Source organism: Pleurodeles waltl, chromosome 7 (assembly GCF_031143425.1).
Source record: "Pleurodeles waltl isolate 20211129_DDA chromosome 7, aPleWal1.hap1.20221129, whole genome shotgun sequence".
In the NCBI taxonomy this organism is placed as follows: Eukaryota; Metazoa; Chordata; class Amphibia; order Caudata; family Salamandridae; genus Pleurodeles; species Pleurodeles waltl.
The window spans coordinates 246,908,635-246,931,758 of record NC_090446.1 but is presented as its reverse complement, the minus strand read 5'-3'; positions in this window follow the sequence as shown (position 1 = coordinate 246,931,758).

Genomic DNA, 23,124 nt, shown 5'->3' with positions numbered 1-23,124 from the left:
TGGGCTGGGTATTGGCCACCCTGGCCCGAAGTGAAGGATGGGGGAGGGGTAGGGAATAGGTCAAGGGTGGTGAGAAAAAGCTTCTTAGGGACACTGGGGCGGGAAGAGGGTGAAGGTTTTAGAGTGGAGGAAGAGGGAATAGTTGTAGGAGGTGTCTGTCTGCTGTGTTTAGGTGCAGGTGCATGGGCTGGATGCTGTCGGGAGGTGGATGGCTGTTGGGTGTCTGAGTGCTTTGTTTGTGTACTTTGGGAGTGGGAGAGGACACAGGGGATGTGTACATGGATGTGGGGGTGGTGACTGCCAGTGAGGGACGTATAGTGATAGGTGTGCAGGTGATGGAGGTAGTGGATGTAGTACATGCAGGTGTGAGTGGAGAAGCTACTGGGAGGGGGGTGGATGAGGAGGAGGAGGAGGACACATTGGAGGCAGTGGATGTTGGTGTATCTCCATCTGGATGGTGCTTGTGAGAGTGCCTGTAGGATGAAGTGTGGTGCTTGTGTTTGCCTGAGCCATTTCTGTGTTGATTTGGGTGAATGCAGGTCTGAAGGTATGCTTGGGATAGCCTGGGGTTGAGGGGATTGGGACTGGGTAGAGGAAGTTGGAGGGGGGTGACTAGACACAAGGACAAAGGCTGCCATCAGTGAGTTGGCCAGAGCCTGGAATGCTCTCTGTTGGGCGCCACGCCAGAGTGAATGCCCTCCAGGCATGCATTTGTTTGTTGAAAATGCCTGTTAGACCCTGTCATTCAGTGTGGTTGACTGCCGAACAGAGAGGAATCTCTGGAGGTCAATAGCCTCCTCACTGAGGGCAGGAGGGCTGACTGAGGCAGGGCCTGAGGTGCCTGGGGCAAAGGAGATGCCCACCCTCCTGGGTGAGCGGGCACGGGAAACACGCTGAGGGGCTGCTGAGAGGGCAGTGCTGGTACGAGGGGTGGCGGCTGTACCTGTAGTTGGGGTGTCCACAGAGGTGTCCACCACTTCCAGGGAGCTTCTATCAGAGGAGGAGTCGCTGTCGGTACTGTCCCCTCCTGTCTCCGTCGTGGTGCTCCCCTCGCCCTCCGTCCCACTGCTGCCCTCACCGTTGGAGAATTCAGCCTCCAGGCCCATGTGGGATGCAGCTCCCTCCGTTACCAGTGCCTCTGCTCCTCCGCCAGACGATGCTGATGCACATAAGGACAGGGTGACAAAACAAAATGGGCGGGGGAAGAGAGAGAGGATACACTTGGTCTATGCCAGCAACAACACTACTGTTGGAGTACATAACTCACAGGGAACAGCCCTATGCACTAGGCCATGCACTACCAGTTACAATGCTAGTCACCAGGCCGTAGGGTACGATGTCTAACGCCATTAGCTGCACACTTGAAACCCACATGACCCTGCCCAGTAGAAGATCCATACTAACATAATTGGGGTTGGAGTGCATCTGAGCGTGCCATCATGGAACCTACCCTACCATGTTCGCCCTGGCCAAAGGGCACCCACAGCCCACATCCCCCACCCAGGTAACACCTTAACACGCGCAAAGTCATGATTCTGAATCTGTACTCACCCCCTTGTGGCTGCTGTGACCCTTCAAGTGCCCCTCCAACTCCAGATAGGCCACTGCCAGGATGCAGAACATCAGGGATGGCAGGTTACAACGGGTACCCCTTCCTTATTGGGAGGCCAGCCCCAGCTGGGCCGCCACCATCTTCCTTGCCCAGCGGCGCAGGTCCTCCTACTGTTTGCAGCAGTGGGTGCTCCGCCTGTCAAAGATCCCCAGGGTCTACACCTCCTTGGCAATGGCATGCCAAATACCCTTTTTCTGATGGGCGCTGACCTGCAGAAAAAAAAACAGCAGAAAAGGTATTATTCATACCATCCAGACTGTCATTCTCATGGCCCAACATATCCCTCCCATCCCCTTACGCACATACATTGACCACCATACATGCAAAACTCTGCCAGGAACCATCAGCCCACACCTATACAAGGCTTACACACACAGCACTCCATACATTCATGCCCCACACATCATGCTCACAGTGTACTCACCTGTCGGTCTGGAGCACCATAAGGTAAAGGGTACTGGGGTAGGACCCCATCCACCAGTCTCTCCAACTCCTCCAAAGTGAAGGCAGGGACCCATTCCCCAGACACTCGAGCCATGGTTGCTTCCAGACACAGGTCACAGCAGCACTTGCAGAGTAGGTCCTCTCCTGTTGAAGGTCAGGTAGCAAGTGAGGGAACACATAGAAAATGGTGGTCACGTCCGAGGTGGTGCGTACCGTCACCGCCGGCGTACACCACCATTGGCTCCTGGAACCCGTAGGCCCCAATGATAACCAATGCGGTTCTGCACGGCAGCCATCGACCTCCACCCGCAAAGGCGCACAACACCAGCAGAATTACCTCATTTCCACTTGTCCCTCCTCACAGGTCAGGCGGCCCCCATTTCAGGGGGGCACAGGCCATGGCACCTAACTGCATCACAGCAGACATAGGCACATCAAGTGACTTACAAGTTCACATACTGTTTCTGTAAAACAAAAATAGCAAATTAATCCGAGTATATGTTTGAATGTGACCTTCTGTTCACTGTTTTTCACCTCTGAGGATGAATAGGAGATGGAGACATATCCCTGTGTACAGACCCCTGGTGGACCTGGCGACAATGGAGGACAGGCACATTATCCTAACCTAAAGACTTGATAGGGCCACATTCCAAGAGCTGTGTGCCCAATTGGAGCCAGACCTAATTTCAGCTATGCGCCACCCCACAGGTATCCCGCCTCCAGTGCAGGTCCTGTCAGTGCTCCATTTCTTGCAAGTGGTTCCTTCCAAGCTACAGTGGCCATGGCATCAGGAATGTCACAGCCTATGTTCTCAAACGTGCTGACCAGAGTGTTGTCTTCCCTGATGAAACACATGCGCAGCTACATCGTATTCCCCCAGGTGGAGGATTTGGCCACAGTGAAGTCTGACTTGTATGCAATGGGACATATCCCCAACATTATTGGTGCCATTGATGGTACACATATTGCCTTTGTCCCACCCCGGAGAAATGAACAGGTGTTCAGAAATCGAAAGAGCTTTCACTCTCTAAATGTGCAGATGGTGTGCCTAGCGGACCAGTACATCTCCCATGTCAATGCAGAGTATCCTGGCTCTGTGCATGATGCCTTTATCTTGAGGAATAGCAGCATCCCATATGTGATGTCTCAACTCTAGAGGCACAGGGTGTGGCTAATAGGTGAGCCCATGGGCCCCACCCAGTTGATATAGGTATATGGGTGTGGGATTGGCCATAAGGTGAGTGTGTGGCTAACAAGTATCCCTCGATATTTACAGGTGACTCTGGTTACTCCAACCTCTTATGGCTACTGACCCCATGACGAATGAAGAAGGTCTGCCAGATCATCGTTGCATGGTGCATGTTGCACAACCTGGCCTTGAGATGCCAGGTGCCTTTTCTGCAGAAGAATGAGCCTGGAGATGGTCGTGTGGCAGCGGTGGAGCCTGGACAGTGACGAAGAGGAGGATGTGAACAGAACTACTATAATTCAATAGTACTTCCAGTGACACACAGGTAAGACACTGTAACTTCACCTTCCATTGCAGTTTTGTATTGGACATTGTACAAGGCAGCCTGATTTTCCTATTTCTATGGCCATTTACTGTACCCTTTGGCATCTCTATTTTCAGATATCTGTGCCCCACTCTGGCTCCAGGTCTGTTTACTTCTGCCCACTACAGGTCATACCTATGTAAATGTAACTGTACATTTGAATTGTAATGTTTACAGCTTGTTAAACTAATGCATTTCAATCAATTGGCAGACTCCTTACTTGTATTAGTTCCAAAGGTGTTTATTTCTGTGATAATAAGTGTAGGGGGTATTGCAATTGGCTGGGTTGATGGTGGAGGAATGTCCAGGATAGAGTCCAGTCTATTCGTCTCACAGATGCATTGTCCAAGAGGGCATAGGGAGTGGGGCAATGGCAGTTCAAGGTGAACAGGGTGAAAGAGTGGGACACAAGGGTGACATTCCGGGCAGTCTTATTTCCTGGTGGGGGTCTTGGCAATGTTCTCTGGCTTCTGCCTGGATCGCAGGGACCTTTTGTGTGTTGGTTCTCCTTCTGCAGGGGGAGGGGTGCTCGTGGCCTGTTGTTCCTGTGGAGGGGGCCTCCTGTCCACTAGTGTCGGCGGAGTGCTGTTCTTCGGTGTGGCCAGTGTCAGGGGCCCGTTGGTGTGCCACTGCCTCCCTCATGGTATTGGCCATGTTTGCCAGCACCCCTGCAATGGTGACCAGGGTGGTATGGATGTCTCTCAGGTCCTCCCTGATCCCCATGTACTGTCCCTCCTGCAGCCGCTGGGTCTCCTACAGCTTGGCCAGTATCTGGCCCATCGTCTCCTGGGAATGGTGGCATGCTCCCAGGATGTTGGTGAGTGCCTCGTGGAGAGTCAGTTCCCTTGGCCTGTCCCCCCCGTCGCACAGCAGTCCTCCCAGTTTTCCTGTTGTTCAGTGCCTCTGTCCCCTGAATCGTGTGCCCTCTGCCACTGACCCCAGGTCCCTGATCGTCCTGTGTTTGTGGAGTTGCCTGGGGTTCCTGTGGTGCTGGACACACTGCAGATTGGCGTGTTCTGGGGACAGATGTCTGGGCCCGCTGGGTGGATGCTGTGCTGGTGTTTCCTGATGGGCTAAGTTGGTCATCCTGATCCAGTTGTGCAGAGCTGCTGTCATCTCTGTGGGCCTCTTCTGGGGGGGGACTGGATGTTGCTGGCACCTCCTCTCCGGTGACGTTGTGTGGGGGCCCTGTGGGGATGTAAATGCAGTGTTATTGTTTCTGCGTGTGACATCTTGTGTATGGGTATGTTCCCCTCTATAGTTGTTATTTCCAAGGCAGCTTTGGCTTGTGTGAGTTGTGACTTGGTTGGCTAATAGATTTTCACTATTGTGTATTCTGTAGTGATGGGTGTCTATGCAAGTCTGTGATGGTGGTCCATGCATTGGTATAGCATGCAGGGCTTGGTATTGGGATGGGTGGCTTGTGATGGTGGGGTGTATGTGAGGTGGTAGAGTGATGGGGGTGAGGGTAGGGGTAGAGTTTGTGATGGCATGCAGGTAGGGGGGATAAATTAGTAAAGATTTGACTTACCAGAGTCCAGTCCTCCTGCTAGTCCTGCCAGGCCTTCAGGATGCATGATCGCCAACACTTGCTCCTCCCATGTTGTTAGTTGTGGGGGAGGAGGTGGGGCTCCACCACTAGTCCTCTGAACAGCTATCTTGCTACCACAGAGCACACCTTCCCTCTTAGGTCGTTCCACCTCTTCCTGATGTCATCCCTTGTTCTGGGGTGCTGTCCCACAGTGTTGAGCCTGTCCATGACTCTCCGCCATAGCTCCATCTTCCTAGCAATGCACGTCTTTTGCACCTATGATCCAAATAGCTGTGGCTCTACCCGGATGATTTCCTCCACCATGACCCTTAGCTCCTCCTCTGAGAACCTGTGGTGTCTTTGTGGTGCCATGGGTGTGGTGTGAGTGGTGTGTGTGAGGGTGTGTGGGGTGATGTGTTGGGGTGTGTGCTGTGAGGTGCCTGGATGGTGTATGGATGATGGTGTTTTGTGGCTCTGATTCAGTGGGTGCTCCTGGCTTGCCTCTCTCTCAGTTGTCAATTTTGTTTGTCGTAAAGGGTTGTGGGTAGTGTGGGTGTGTGTTTTATAGTGTTGTGTGGGTGTGGTGTGTGTATGTGTGTCAGGTGTGTGTAGTTTGAATTGTCCAATGTGGTGTTGTTTTGTTTGAGTGTTTGCATTTTCAGTTCAGCGGTATGTACCGCCAATGGTTTACCGCGGTTGAATGTCCGCTGCGGTGATTCGTGGGTCATGATGCTGTGGGCGTATTTCTGTTGGCGTAACAGTGTGGGTTTTGTCGCCATTTTATCACTGACCTTTGGGCTGGCGGATTTGTGTGTGTGTATAGTGGTGGATTTCTATGTGTGGGTCATAATTGGCGTAGCGGTATACCGCCACAGTTGCAGTATGCTGGCGGCAGTCAGCATGGCGGTAAGCGGCACTTACGACCAATGTCATAACAAGGGCCCAAATGTCAGCACATCAACACATTAAATAAATATATATTAAATAATTAATTATTTTTAACCCGTTCTGTGACCTCGTCGAAGGCTAGAGTTCCTGTGTGCCTTGGACGAGCGCGCCCCCCCTGTGCACCCCCCTCCGCCCCCAAGGCGGGGATGGAAGGGGAAGACCTTCCCCTTCCACCCCCGACCCCCCCCGGCAATCCGATGACGTCAGCGCGCGCACAGCGCCGATGTCATCAAGTGTTGGCGGACCCGCTGGAAGCCATTTGCTTCCAGCGCGTCGAGGGAAAAGGAACTCAACAGGTGAGTCCTTTCCTTTTTTGGGGTTTTTGGGGGGGGGAAACAGACACGGGGGGAAAGGAAAGGTTTTTCCTTTCTCCCTTTGCCTGTTTTCACTAGATTCCTGCTCCACGATTGCGGGCAGGGCCACTGGCCACCAGGGATTTTTTGAGGTCTGTTTATTTTGGGGGCGACCCCTTGGGCAAGGGTCGCCCCCCTGGGGGGCAATTTTATTTTGTATTTCCCCCCCCTGGGGGCAGATCCGCCAATTGTTCTGCAGATCTGCCCCCAGGGGGGGCGAAATCCACTAGACACCAGGGATTTTGTTTTGTGTATGTATTTTGGGGGCGACCCCTTGGGCAAGGATCGCCCCCCCGGGGGTCAATTTTCTTTAGTGTTTCGCCTTTTTTTCAGCCGATCTGCCCCCCGGGTGGGGCGAAATCCACTAGACACCAGGGATTTATTTTTAGAGAAAAGTTTCTTTTGGGGGCGACCCTTTGGGCAAGGGTCGCCCCCCCTGGGGGGCTATTTTTTTTAGTATTGCGCCCCCCCCTTGGGGCAGATCAGCCCCCGGGAGGTGAAATCCACTAGACACCAGGGATTTTGTTTTTATTGTGTTTTTTGGGGGCGACCCCTTGGGCAAGGGTGGCCCCCCCGGGGGTCCATGTTTTTTAGTGTTTTGCTCCCCCCTGGGGGCAGATCGCCTTTTTTTCGGCCGATCTGCCCCCAGGGGGGGCGAAATCCACTAGACACCAGGGATTTATTTGTAAAACAAAGTTTATTTTGGGGGCTATTTGTTTTAGTATTTTGCCCCCCCCTGGGGGCAGATCGACGATTTTTTGGCCGATCTGCCCCCAAGGGGGGGGGGGAGGGGCGAAATCCACTAGACACAAGGGATTTTGTTTTTATTGTTTATTTTGGGGGCAACCCCTTGGGCAAGGGTCGCTCCCCTGGGGAGCTATTTTCTTTTTCTGTTTCGGCCCCTGATGGCAGACCAGCCATTTTTTGGACGATCTGGCCCCCGGGGGGGTGGAAGCACACTAGGCGCCAGGGATTGTGTGGTGTGTGTGTGTGTGGTGTGTGTTTGGGGGCACCCCTTGGGCAACGGTCGCCCCCCTAAAGTGGGGAAAGTTCGTATTGGCCATCTCTGCCCCCTTTGGGGGCAGATGGGCCTATTTTTGTAGGCCCATCTGCCCCCAAGGAGGGCAGAAACCACCAATACACCAGGGATTTTTTTTTTTTATTTTTTTTTTGTGCTGGGGGTGCCCCCTTTGGGAAGGGTCGCCCCCTAAAGGGGGCACAGAGGTGTTGCCCATTTCTGCCCCCCTTGAGGGCAGATTGGCCAATGTTTTTACGCCCATCTGCCCCCATTTGTTATTATAACAATTTATTTATTCTTTTTCTTCTAGTTCAACGCTTTTGCTTCCTTTGCTGTGGATCCTTGCGGTTTTGGCAGTAGTTGTCCTGCGGTTTGCATAGTTGCATGTTTTAGGTAAGTGAAAGCAATTTACTCCAAAGGAGTATTGTTGACATGCATGAATGACATGTTTGTAGGTGGTGTACTAAATGCAGTATTGTGGGTTTGACATTGTCCTTAGATTTGAGCACAATTATATTTGTGTTGTCATATGTCTAATTTGCTTTTTTCTTTTTTTCTTTTTAGTGGGATATCATTGGTGATTGCTGTGTTTGTGCAGAGTAGTTGCTTGGTGAGAAGCTTTTTCAGGCAAGTGAGTGGTATAGTTTTTTTTGGTACATAACTCTTTGTGATAAAGCTACACTTTGTTTATTACTTATTTTAGTGCTAGTTTTTGTTGGCAATCCATTTGTTGTTAGTGAGGATCATGGCTAGCCTCAGAGTGACCGCTCAGCAGGTTGTTTGCATGCTCTTTGAGTCGTCTTCATTACGACACTGACTCTGCATCTGAGGCAGAGGAGGAAGCAGGAGATTCTGGAAGTGAGTTTTCTGTCCGAGAGTATTCTTCTGATGAGGAAGCTACTCTCAGTGCAGATGAAGGGCCTGTGTTAGAGGAGGACATTGATGTGCCAAGAGTGCAGCAGCCTGGGGCTGAAGGGTTTCCCATTAGAAGACCTGACACCTGGATTGCCCCAAACATGGAGCAGCCACAGTTACCTGCATGTACTGGTCTCCCAGGGTGTAGAGTTAATAAGGAAAACTTTTTGCCTGTCCATTTCTTTCACTTGTTTATGGACGATGTATTTTTGGAAGAGATTGTGGAGCAGACAAATGTGTATGCAGAGCAATATTTGCGGGACAACGCTGCCAGACTTAAGCCTCAGTCTAGAGCTACTCAGTGGGTTCCCACATATCTGGAAGAGATGAAAAGGTTTTTAGGTTTGACTTTTTTGATAGGGTTGATCAGGAAGCCGTCACTGGCTTCTTATTGGTCTACTAGTCCCTTGATGGCAACAGCTATATTTCCTGCAACTATGACACGTAATCGGTATTTGCTTCTTCTTCGTATGCTGCATTTTGTAGACAATGCTTTAGTCTTGCCACGAGATCACCCTGATTGTGATCGTCTTTTTAAGATTAGGCCTGTCCTTGATCATTTTGTGGATCGGTTTTCAGAGGTCTATGTTCCAGGCAAAGAGATAAGTGTGGACAAGTCTTTGGTCCTTTTCAAGGGGCATTTAGTTTTTAAGCAGTACATTCCTAGAAAGAGGGCACGGTATGGGATTAAATTGTATCTGCTGTCAGAAAGCAGTACAGGATATGTGTATAATTTCCGGGTCTACATTGGTAGGGATTCCAGTATTGACGCTCCTGGTTGTCCAGCCACTTTTAGAATTAGCAAAACAATTGTGTGGTAACTTGGTAGATGACTGTTTAACAAAGGTCACCATTTGTACGTAGATAATTTCTACACTGGAGTGCAGTTGTTCAAGGAGTTGTTTAGAGTGGACACTGTTGCTTGTGGCACAATCCGTTCTAACCGGAAAGGCTATCCAAGGGAGCTTGTCTGTAAAAAACTTGAGAGGGGACAGTGCAGTGCCTTGCGGAAGAATGAGCTGCTAGCTATGACATTTTCACACAGGAGGGATGTGTACATGTTATCTACCATCCATGATGAGAGTAATTCCCCTGTGGCTGTTTGGGGTCAGGTTGCGGAAGTGCGCAAACCTGTGTGCATTTTGGACTATAATAGGCAAATGGGTGGTGTTGATAGAGTAGATCAGAAGTTGGAACCTTACACTGCTCTTCGTAAGTCTTATGTGTGGTATAAAAAGTTGGCCCTACATTTATTTCATTTGGCAACTTTTAATGCCTTTATTGTATACAAGGATTGTTCACCTGAGTCAAGGATGACATTTGTTAAATTTCAGGAGTCGGTGATAGAAAGCCTTATTGTGGTGGAACCGGCAAGAGTTCCTAGAGTAGAAGAGGTGGAGGATGTGGCTAGATTGAAAGCTCGTCACTTTCCAGATCACATTCCTCCCACTCCCAAAAAATACTTTCCCATAAAGAAATGTAGAGTATGTGCCCGGAGATTAATCCGGAGGGAGAGCCGGATGTACTGCCCCGAATGCCCTTCAAAGCCTGGGCTGTGTGTGCCCAGCTGTTATAGAAGTTACCACACAAAAAAAAACTTCTGGGAAATACCGTGAGCGTAAGCTGTCTGTTTGATATTTTCATATGTTTCACGGTTGGTATCTCTGTCATGTACTTAGTTAGAGCTTTTGTGTTTATAGTTTTGTGCTTATTTTATAATTAGTGGTTTCTTTGTCGTTTATGAACAAAAAAAAAGTGATGGCGGTGTGCGTGGGGTGGCGCTTGGCTGGCGGTGTGCGTGGGGTGGCGCATGGCTGGCGGTGTGCGTGGGATGGCACTTGGCTGGCGGTGTGCGTGGGGTGGCGCTTGGCTGGCGGCGTGGGGTGGCGCTTGAAAGGCGGTGTGCTTGGGGTGGGGCTTGGCTGGCGGTGTGCTTGGGGTGGCGCTTGGCTGGCGGTGCCAGCCAAACGCCAGTCCACACTCCCATCAGCTGGTGTGATTCTTGTATCAGGCATGTGGGCGTATGTAAGTGATGAGCCCTTGAGTGGCGCGGTCTGTCGATGTGAGTGTTGTAATGTGCTGGGCCCGTGGCTGGCGGTGTGAATGATCTTGTGCGTGTCATGTATGAAAGGTGTGTGAATGGACTGTAAAGCGGTTGGTGCCTTGTCGCGGCTTTACAGCTCACAAGCTGTGAGTCATTGGTTCCGTTTTTTGCCTTTCAGTTATTAACAGTGCATTTCATTTTTGTGAAATCTCTTGTTAATAAAAGTGGATCCACTGAACCATCACTCACCCTCGTTCCAAATCCAACCGGTATGTGTGGTAAAAATGACAAAACCTGCTCCGCTGTAATCAGACGTCGCAGCACACCTGTGACACGCTAGGTGCCTCGGGTGGGACCCTGATGATGAAGCATGCCGCCAACTTGGTTGGTGGTTGAGGGGTCTTTTTCACATAACCTAAGTGTGTTTCTTTTCACAATTTTAGTGTTTGGCACATCACAGACGTATGTGCACACATCAAAATGATATATTACAAAAATACCTGTGTTTGGGGGGGAGGGCCCACCTATGTTTTTGGTCCTGGGTGCGGCCTTCATCTAGGGAAACCTACAAAACCCAGACATTTTTTAAAACTAGACACCCCAAGGAGTCCAGGGAGGTGTGGCTTGCGTGGCTCCACCAACATTTTTATACCCAGACTCCTCTGTAAACCTCAAAATTTGCTTAAAAAAGCATATTTTCCTGACTTTTCTTAGTAGGATCACCGCTCCAGCACAAAATTCCTACTCCCCAGTTTTCCCCTCAGTCTCTCAAGTAAAATGACACCTCACTTATGTGGGTCCCCAAAGCAGAGTCCGTCTAAAGATGTATAAAAGAATATGGGGGTCATTACGACCGCCGAGGCCGCAGGAGACAGAATACCGCCATTGCCGGCGGTATTCCTGCCTCCCTATTATGACATTTCCGCTGGGCCAGCGGAAGTGTCACATCAACATTGCTGCCGGCTCGTAATGGAGCCGGCGGCAATGCTAGTGTGCAGCGGGTGCAGTAGCACCCGTCGCACATTTCACTGCCCGAAATTCGGACAGGCTGGCGGTGGGGGACTCATAATCCCCAGGGCAGCGGTGCTTGCAGCGCTGCCCTGGGGATTATGACCGCCAGTCCGCCTGGCGGTAAAGTGGAGGGGCAGGCGGTATGGCCGTGGCTTTTGCGCCACGGTCATAATAGCTGGCGGGACACCGCCAGCCTGTTGGCGGTGTTCCCGCCAGCTTACCGCCGGCCGCCAGGGTCAAAATGACCCCCTATGTCCTTATAAACTCGCTGTGCTATGTCCTCTATCTCTACAAGTTTTGGGCCTTATTTTGTTGCAGACACCTGGCCCACCCACACAAGTGAGGTATCATTTTTATCGGGAGACTTGGGGGAATGCTGGGTGGAAGGAAATTTGTGGCTCCTCTCAGATTCCAGAACTTTTTGCCACAGAAATGTGAGGAAAATGTGTTTTTTTAGCCAAATTTTGAGGTTTGCAAAGGATTCTTGGTAACAGAACCTGGTCAGAGCTTCACAAGTCACCCCATCTTGGATTCCCCTAGGTCTCTAGTTTTCAAAACTGCACAGGTTTGGTAGGTTTCCCTAGGTGCCGGCTGAGCTAGAGGGCAAAATCTACAGGTAGGCACTTTGCAAAAAACAGCTCTGTTTTCTTTCAAAAAATGGGATGTGTCCATGTTGCGCTTTGGGGAGTTTCCTGTCGCGGGCGCTAGGCCTACCCACACAAGTGAGGTATCATTTTTATCGGGAGACTTGGGGGAACGCTAGGTGGAAGGAAAGTTGTGGCTCCTCTCAGATTCCAGAACTTTCTGCCACAGAAATGTGGGGAACATGTGTTTTTTTAGCCAAATTTTGAGGTTTGCGATGGATTCTGGGTAACAGAACCTGGTCAGAGCCCCACAAGTCACCCCATCTTGTATTCCCCTAGGTCTCTAGTTTTCAAAAATGCACAGGTTTGGTCGGTTTCCCTAGGTACCGGCTGAGCTAGAGGCCAAAATCTACAGGTAGGCACTTTGCAAAAAACAGCTCTGTTTTCTTTTAAAAAATGGGATGTGTCCATGTTGCGCTTTGGGGAGTTTCCTGTCACGGGCGCTAGGCCTACCCACACAAGTGAGGTATCATTTTTGTCGGGAGACTTGGGGGAACATAGATTAGCAAAACAAGTGTTATTGCCCCTTGTATTTCTCTACATTTTTTCCTTCCAAATATAGGAGAGGGTGTAAAAAAGACATCTTTTTGAGAAATGCCCGGTAATTCACATGCTAGTATGGTCACCCCGGAATTCAGAGATGTGCAAATAACCACTGCTCCTCAACACCTTATCTTGTGCCCTTTTTGGAAATACAAAGGTTTTCTTGATAGCTATTTTTTACTCATTATATTTCAGCAAATGAATTGCTGTCTACCCGGTATAGAATGAAAACACACTGCAGGGTGCAGCTCATTTATTGGCTCTGGGTACCTAGGGTTCTTGATCAACCTACAAGCCCTATATATCCCCGCAACCAGAGGAGTCCAGCAGACGTAACGGTATATTGTTTTAAAAAATCTGACATTGCAGAAAAAAGTTACAGAGTAAAACGTAGAGAAAAATTTCTGTTTTTTTCACCTCAATTTCAATATTTTTCTTTTTCAGTTGTTATTTTCTGTAGGAAACCCTTGTAGAATCTACACAAATGACCCCTTGTTGAATTCAGAATTTTGTCTACTTTTCAGAAATGTTTAGGTGTCTGGGATCCAGCATTGGTTTCATGCCCATTTCTGTCACTGACTTGAAGGAGGCTGAAACACAACATTTTTTTTAAATGGGGTATGTCCCAGTAAAATGCCAAAATTGTGTTTAAATATTTGGTTTTCTGATTCAAGTCTGCCTGTTCCTGAAAGCTGGGAAGCTGATGAGTTTAGCACCATAAACCCTTTGTTGATGCCATTGTCAGGGGAAAAACCACAAGCCTTCTTCTGCAGCCACTTTTTCCCATCACTTTGGATCATATATGTATTTTACCATCAATAACCACTTTATACATCTCAGTATACTATTTCCTCACAAAATTATGAGCTACCTCTGTCCTCATGGGGCTCTATCATCTGCATGACTTTCCAGTGCCACAGTCACCTTATACCAGATTACTGTGCCAGCCACACCAGGAGAGAGTCTCTCAATCTCTTCTGTCTTTCAGTCTCAGCCAACACCCATTTCCAAAATCTTCCAACCGGATCCCCAATGAGGGCATTACTGCACTCTTTGAGTTCATGTTTTTGTCTCCATTAGACCTAAAAATATAAATGTAAGAATATGTTTTCCATTTTTGACTGGATATAAATAGGAGTCACCAGATATATTTGAGAGTCAGTAGTATTCACAATCTCACATGTTCTGGTAATTTTCATATTACCTCATTCAAATATCTTGTACATCACCACCATGTGGATATATAGATTTCTATTAGCTTTTTACGCCTCTTGAATCTGTCACTAAACCCTAGGTTAATTTACGCATAACATATGGGGTCATATACATGAGCGCACAGTTACTATGCTGTGAGGTACGGTAACACTGCACCAAAGTTGCTGTATTGCTTTGCATTCAAGTGGGAGAACACAATGCACATATTTACTAACATATAGAGCATGTTAGAAATGCCTCTCTGTAGGGTCACCCCCCAAACGTTTTGCATTACTTTTTCTGACCTCATTTCTGCTGGTGTTAGGACTCTGGGCACTTTACCACTACCACTTTACCACTACTACTAACCAGTGCTGGAATTCAGTCCGCAGGGCTGTGAGTGATGTCTGTGGAGATGAAAGACACAGCAGGATATCATCAGCAAATAAGGACATTTTGTGTTCAACTGAGCTAAAGTGGAGGCAGTGGACAGAAGGCGTAGCCTGATCTTTGCTGCTAGCAGTTCATACTGAACACCAAGAGCAAAGTGGACAGAGGGCATCCCTGCCTCATTCCTCGAGCCGCCTCAAAGTAGTCAGAGGCAGATTCATTCACTAGTACTCTTGAACATGGCCATGCATAGGTTGGTTTGAATCATAGCTAGAAAGCTTTCCCCAAACCCAAAACAGCTAAGTGTATGAAAGAGGAAAGTCCTGTCCACTCGGTCAAAGGTCCTTTCTGCTTCTAATTTTGGAGAGTTGCAACAATTTCCTTTTTAGTAGCTTTCTCTACCAAGTGTATCACTCGTCGCAGGCTATCATGGGTCTACTTCCCTTTAGTAAACCCAGATTGGTCTGGGTGTATCAGTTCTGGCACAATGGGGGTCATTCCTACCCTGGCGGTCCGAGACCGCCAGAGTAGGGGACGGAGGAAGCACCGCCAACAGGCTGGCGGTGCTTCTGGGGCTATTCTGACTGCGGCGGTAAAGCCGCGGTAAGAAAAGGGAAGCCGGCAGTTTCCCGCCGGCTTCCCGCTGCCCCTGTGAATCCTCCACGGCGGCGCTGCAAGCAGCGCCGCCATGGGGATTCCGACCTCCTTCCCGCCAGCCTGGTTCTGACGGTTTTCACTGCCAGAACCAGGCTGGCGGGAACGGGTGTCGTGGGGCCCCTGGGGGCCCCTGCAGTGCCCATGCCACTGGCCCTGCAGGGGCCCCCTAACAGGGCCCCACATTGATTTTCAGTGTCTGCTTGGCAGACACTGAAAATCGCGACGGGTGCAACTGCACCCGTCGCACACCAGCAACTCCGCCGGCTCCATTCGGAGCCGGCTTCCTCGTTGCTGGTGCTTTCCCGCTGGGCGGGCGGGCGGCCTTTTGGCGGTCGCCCGCCAGCCCAGCGGGAAAGTCAGAATGACCGCCGCAGTCTTTTGACCGTGGTACGGTCTTCTGGCGGTTCCTGCCAGGCGGGCGGCGACCGCCGCCTGCCAAAGTAGGAATGACCGCCAATGTCCTTTAATCTGTTGGCTAGGATTTTAGTGTACAATTTAGCACTGATGTTAAGTAAGGCATTTGGCCAATATGAAGCACAGTAGTCAGACTTTTTCCTGGGCCTTTGGATAACAGATCCCTGGGAGTAATCACTCCCCCTGAATAATGAATTGCATCTGAAAAGCAAACGTTACTGGCGTATCAAACACAAACCCACCAAAACACCCCACAGATTGTTTCTATTTAAAAGAAATAAAACGTACTCTGATGTACTGCCATAGAATAATCCAGCCTTATGGTATAAATTAGGAAGAAGCACATGGGCTAGAGAGAAGTAATCCTCCATGGCAGCCTTTGCATAATAAGTTCACCTTTAATCTCCCTGGGTATCAATAGAAGAGTAGTAAAAGAGAGAGTGTGCTGTATGAATAGCCTCCCAGATCTAAGAGTGCAACAATTTCTGCATCAAAAGGAAAAGGAGTTTTTAGGAAAACAAGAACTAGAGTTCATCTCTTGCCGCCTCCTCCTTCATGAGTGCCATGCTCCTGGATTAGTCTTGTTGATGGGATCTGCAGAGGTCACCTCACCACTCCCATCTGAAATAGAGGACGCTGGGAGTATGAGGTCTAATGAAAAATCTGTGTCTTCTAGTGTCATAAAGGGATGTAGCTTATTGTGGAACTCAAAGGCGATACCAAAGGGGCAGGTCCATCAATATTTAAAGTGTTCTCTGTGCAGAGCTTTCATCACAGGTTTAAACTGCTGGTGTTGTGCTAAAGTAGGGAGAGCTATGCCCTGACAGAGGGAACATACTGCCCTCGGAAGAGGTCTCTCTTTAATGCTGCTTGAAGGATCAGCTCCTTGGTTTTGAATGAGTGCAATTTAGCAACAATGGCTCTTGGTCCCTTGTCATCTCCTGAGAGTTGGGGGCCCACTCTGTGTATTCGCTCCAGCCGCACCTCTAGATGGTTATTGCCCAGTAAGTCCGAGAACAGGTCATCTATGACGGCCTCCAGATCAAAGCTCTCAACCCCCTCAAAACCACCCTCTTGAATACAGATTTTATCAATCTTTGCATTTCAGAAGGGTTGTTTGCCATTGCAAGTGAAGTCATTCCGAAGTGCGCTTTATCGGACATAAACAGTGCTCCAAGTCCTGATGTTTTTTTTTCCAGATCCATTGTGCCCGTTCCAATAGAGTAAATTTAAGCCTGGAGGGATATCAGACAGGAGTTAACTTCGGCTTTTAAAGAATCAAAAGATGTGGGAATGTTAGACTTGAGTTCTTCCCTGAGTTCTTTCTTAAAGTCTTGCAGGGAGGAAAGGAGCTCCTCCTTAGTTAAGTCTATTGTTGCTTTATTGGGGGGTCGGTAGTTGCTGCCCTTGCTTCTGATGGTGTGAAGTAACTAAGCTCCTGGTTACTCTGGGCTTTCTTCTATTGCACTGTTGCATTGAGGTATCTATGGCATGAGATGCAAAATATAGGCCCTCATTACGACCCTGGCGGTATAGAACCGCCAGGGCCGCGGGACGCGGTGGCACCGCCGACAGGCCGGCGGTGCCCCGCGGGGCATTCTGACCGCGGCGGCTTAGCCGCGGTCAGTAAAGGGAAACCGGCGGTCTCCCGCCGGTTTCCCGCTGCCCCCAGGAATCCTCCAAGCCGGCGCAGCTTGCTGCGCCGGCTTGGGGATTCCGACTCCCCCTCCCGCCATCCAGTTCCTGGCGGTTCTCCCGCCGGGAACCGGATGGCGGGAGGGGGAGTCTCGGGGCCCCTGGGGGCCCCTACAAGTATTTCACTGTCTGCTTGGCAGACAGTGAAATACGCGACGGGTGCAAATGCACCCGTCGCACCTTCCCACTCCGCCGGCTCAATTACGAGCCGGCATCCTCGTGGGAAGGTCGTTTTCCCCTGGGCTGGCGGGCGGGCTTTTGGCGGCCGCCCGCCAGCCCAGGGGAAAACTTGAAATACCCGCCGCGGTCTTTTGACCGCGGCGCGGTATTTTGGATGGCGGAATTCTGGCGGGCGGCCTCCGCCGCCCGCCAGAATCAGAATGAGGGCCATAATGTGCAAGTTGGGTCTAAAAGAAATGTTGGTCAGCAGGTCACATGGGACCATTACTCCTGAGTTGTGTTATCCTAAGTTGATTAGCAGAGCACTTGCTTTGCATCAGCCAATATGGTATGAAAGTTTGAAAAGGGGAGCCAAACCCGAAGGTTTCCTGGTTCACTGCGGCTTCCAGTCTAATTCAGGTGGGCTCCATCCTACATGACACTGGGGGATCCTCCCAGAGATCCCAGGACACTTGTGGTGAGAATTGTGGCACTGCATGGTAGAGGGATCATAGGGAGACTCTCAATAGGCCAGTCCAGGCAGTCCCTTCTTTTCCCCCTTAAGGTTATACGCTGGCGATGTGAACTCTGATCGCAATAGCGGCAACTGGGGAGGAGCAGGGGCAGGCCCCTTAAAGCATTTGATGGAGAGCTCCCAGACCACGTGGTATGAACTGCACATCTGCGGAGTCAGGAATCACAGCAACAAGCTTCGGCCGGGACGGTGCATTCAAGGCTATAAAAGGGATCCACAGGTTACATTTTTTGCCAGGGTTATATGTGGAGGCCATGGTCTTCATCACCCTGCAGGCTGGAGGCATTAGCCAGGATGGGAAGACAGCTCACCTTTTCCAGGGACCGCATTTGCTCATTGTATTGAGGTCTGAGGCATTCCCTGGGGGCTCGCTGCTCCCGTCGACCCCCGTTGAGATCTCGGATCACCCCAAGTACATTGGGTCATCTCTATCTCTGCTGCCAACAAATTGCTACAGGCTACGTGGGCTAGGGTCCTTCACCTAAGGTTGATTTTCACCATCAGAGAGGTGAAAAATGAGCTCCTGATGCATCTCTTGCTTTGCTGGGTGAACATTTCTTAGATTACATTAGATGAGTTGAGAATTGTGGGATGTTTAGTGGAGCCTCTGTGGATCGCATCCACATGTACATGATGGTTAGCTGTGCCCCCGAAGCTATGACTTTTAATGAGTCTGTTCATTGCTACTAGTAATCTGCACATCAAACCATAAATGTAGGTGTTTATACATTTCCACAAATTCCACTTTATTCCCTCTCAAGGATCATTAGAACTTTGAAATTCCTTTCCCCAGCTTTTCAAAGTTTACTGTGAGCTTCTTACTTAAACAATACTCATGGAAGACACCCAGTTTCCTTCATAAGCCTATTGCCGTCATGTCCATTGTCACCAAACCATTGGCATATAACAGATAGGAGACATGCACACCATTCATCTTGGGAAATGAACTTTTTACTTCTTTTAGAGCCAGATGTATAAAACCCCCGGTTTTTATATCTTAAATAGCAAATTTTAAGAAATCGGTGTTTAAGAAATGCAATATGGGATGTATATAAATTGTGATTCGATAATAGCGATTTCTTAAAAATCACAATCGCTATTACTGAATCACAATTAGGGAATGGGACTCCATTCATCCCTATGGGCTTGTAGGCGCATAGGTGCGAATGGTTTTTATTTTCTGAATTTACTAATTCCTGTTAGGAAATTTGCAAATTATGTAATGCAAACCCCGGGGTGCCGGGGGCCTAAGGCCCCCTTTGATGCACCCCAAAAGAATAATTTTGGACATGTGAAGCACACACATTCACTATGGGTATGTGTGCTACATGTCATTTTTAAAAATGCATTTATAATGCATGTATAATATAATTTTTTTTAATTGCACATGCTTACCACCAAATTGGATTTGGTGGAAATTGCATTTCCTAAATGCCCAATTCGCATCTAGGAAATGCTTGATACATGTGCTTTGGAAATCACAAATAGGAATTCCATATTTACGATTTCCTATTTAGAGAATCGCAATTTGCGATTCCCTAAATGGAGACACAATTTCAGTGAATTGCTATTTTAGCTTGCGAATGCAAAAATGTTTGACACATCTGGCCTTAATGTGGTAGTCAAATCTGCTAAAAATAGAGATAATAGTAATGGGGCTAGAACACAGCCTGTTTTTAATTTGTAACTTCCTACTTAACGTACCTGTCATATATATTATCACCCAACCCTAGTTCTGACTATGTAGCTCCTGGAGAAGAAAGGGTAAAACTTTGTGAATCCCAACATTCATGAGAAGTTCTCAAAATACTTTGCAATCCTCTAGGTCGAAAGCCATGTTGAAATCGACAAAGCAGCAAATCACTTTCCCCCTAAGGTCTATTGATTTTCTTGCCATTGCCCACAAACTAAACAAACATTTTCAAGGCAACGGGTCTCGCATGGCTCGAGTTAGAGCTATTAGCGTTGTAAAGAAAAAAAAATGCAGCGCGATCGCGCTATGTAAAATGCAGCGCTGCATGGAAAATAAACAGATGAAGTAGTCCGGACCCCAGGCTGAAAACATCGAGCTTCGCATGTTTTTAGTAGTTTACTGGTGCTGTGTAGGTGGGCTAAACACCATAAAAGGCATGACGTATGCATGCCTTTCACAAATGAAAGCAACCGGATTTTAAATAGCAAGCCCACGAACCAATGTAAGTGACTGACGTGACATGGGCGTGGTTTGAAGTCCAAAGAGAGATTACAGAATGGACACAGCGCTTTGCGCTCGCCCATAAAAATTGGTCTAGTGTTCAGAGTGGCCTTCTTTGAACCCACTTTGTTCAAATGGGATTGTATTATTTTCTTTTACCCAGTCTTTAATCAGGCCTAACAACATTTTTTAAAACAAAAATTGTCACGCACATGCAGTAGGCTGATCAGCTGATAGTGTTTAGGAGCCGTAGCATCGTCTTTCTTATAGATTGCTCTTATAATCATTCCTTTCCTACTGTCTGGGGAATGCCCAGAGGCCAATGACCTTTTGTAACACTACATAATAAAAGCTTGTTCACCATTCTATGTTTTTTTAATTATAACTATTCAGAGATTGTCAGAGCCAGAAGTCTTTGTTAACTTTTGAGGCGGGATGGTTTCTTTTATCCTCTTAATGGAAAAAAATATAACACAGTCTCATACCCACTTCAAACTTTGCCTTCGGATATACCTCATTGTGGCCACTATCATATATTTTTCCCAAGTAATTAATCCAATCTCTTCACCTACCTAAAATCTAAGTTGCCCTGACCCACTGCCTTCACATACTAACTGCCAAAATTTCCTGACATTCTTTGTTTCTATTACCACGATCAGTTTTTAGTAAAAAGAACATATTTTCCAAATTTTTCGCCTGTTCTCTTTTTCATTTTTTACCATGCGCAGGTTACAACCTAGCACCTGATCACACATTTTCTTAGCTCTCTTCCATTTCCTTATTTTTTGTTTTAATCTTCCACATGCCCAATCAAACTAACCACTCCTCTATGTCCAGCTTTCTTTCCTCCTTTTGTGTTTTGTTGAGAAAATTCACACTTAAACAGTTGACAACCTGAGCCAGTATCCCACATGCCACACAAAGAAACCATGCAGAGCCTATTTCTCACCAGGCAACTCATGTACTTGTATAAAATCATTGAATGATGTTCAGAAATGTGAGTAGGGGTATTCAACTTGCATCTGGATAACATTTTCCCTGTGCTCCCTCTGCCCCAAACTTAACACTTAACTTAACGCTAGATGCAGGGACCAGTGATCGCTTCCTTCTAAATGCAGCACCTTTAGCTCTTCTACAAAGTGGAATAATTGCATTAATAAGTAAATGGTAAATTGAGCATACCTGATTCCCAAAATGAAATGTTTGATTTTCCGTGGTTACCCAACAGTTTACACAGACCAGCCCTATTGACTCTAGGAACTTCACAAGTGTAGCATTGTGTGCTGAGCAGCGAGTTTTCAGGAAAACTATTTGAGTGCATCGGGGAAGCACAGAGCAAATCTTTATGCAATAGACTACTAAATCAGGGGTTTAATTTATAGTTAAAATCCTCTAACACCCACTAACAAAGCTATCAGATGGATTGGATATTCAGTACTTATACTTGTAAGTGACTGAAGATATATACTAATGATTATTATGCATGCCATACTATTACTATGGAGCTCTACTTGACCTGCCAAAATTGATCTACTTTTAACCTTTAAAGAAGTCACTTTAGTTGCCATTTGTGTTGAGATAAGCCTGATCAACCCACCCTAAGGGAGACCGGAACTCTGCCTCTTTGGAACTTTATACAGCATTAGGAACCCATCTACTGGTTCAGGCGCTTTGCACAGCTGTGTCTCCTGCAAACACATAGGTGGTCATTACAACCCTGGTGGACGGTGTTAAAGGTGCGGTAATACCGCAAACAGGCCGGCGGACATAAAAAGGGAATTACGACCCTGGAGGAAACCGCCAACTAAGACAGCCACTTTAACACACCGCCCGCCACGGCGGTACAGACAAACAGCGCGGCGGACACCGCCAACAGACAGGCAGGAGACAATGTACCGCCCACACTATCACAACACACCAATCCACCACCTTTTCCGGGGCGGATTCACCGTGGATAAAAACACGGTGGAAACAGCTTTTGCTATGGGAAAACACTCACCTCAACACATCCCACGAGGAACGAGGACACCATTGAGCCGGAACTACAAATACTCCCTGCCCTTGTATTCCTGCTCATCTACAACCAACAGCGACGTAGGCGCAGAAGATAATGATGAGTACTGCACCTACGACACAGGGGAGGGGGGAGGCAAAAGTTAGGGGGACACCCACCAAACACCCCCATCCCCACCATCGCATTAGACAACATACACACCAATGCAGTCACAAAAATCACAGTAACAACCCACAATCCCCCCGGAAGAATGCAAAGACAAAGCGAATTGCGGTCAAACTTTGTATTGTGCCAATATACTACTCATAGAAAAATATAATGATAAATATCACGAAATCTGTCAAAATTAAATATACAATACAAGAAGTAGTGCAGATATGTACACAACAATGTCCGTGCACAAACAGTCCAAAAATGCATGGGCAGGGCCCACAATAGATACCTGACCAAAATCCGAGAGAACACTGCCGGGGCATCAGATAGAAACAATACAGGCACCTCAGGGGGAAGGGAAGGGGGGGCACCTCAGCCAGATGAATGCGAAGCCAGATCCACGACGGGGCTACATGCCCATGTATGCCATCCTGGGGAGTGCAAAGCCACAGTCTCTCAAGTCTCTACAGTGGGTGGTTTGCCCACTGATCAATCCTAGGGAGTGCAAAGCCACAGTCTCTCAAGTCTCTACAGTGGGTGGTTTGCCCACTGATCAATCCTGGGGAGTGCAAAGCCACAGTCTCTCAAGTCTCTACAGTGGGTGGCTTACCCACTGTTCAATCCTGGGGATTGCAAAGCCACAGTCTCTCAAGTCTCTACAGTGGGTGGTTTGCCCACTGATCAATCCTAGGGAGTGCAAAGCCACAGTCTCTCAAGTCTCTACAGTGGGTGGTTTGCCCACTGATCAATCCTGGGGAGTGCAAAGCCACAGTCTCTCAAGTCTATACAGTGGGTGGCTTGCCCACTGGACCATCCTGGGGAGTGCAAAGTCACAGTCTCTCAAGTCTCTACAGTGGGTGGTTTGCCCACTGAGCCATCCTGGGGAGTGCAAAGACACATCTTCGCAAGTAGATGCAGTTCTCTACTGGTACTGGGTGGGACTGGTGCCCAGACTGGATGAGTCTCCCCGTGAAAGTACATGTCCTGTCACTGTCCCAGCTGCACATGGGAGAACGATGCCTGATGTGCCGGACTATTCATACCCACACGGTCTTTGCCCTGTTCAGCGGTCTTCACCATGGCGGTCTTCGCTCTGTTCAGCG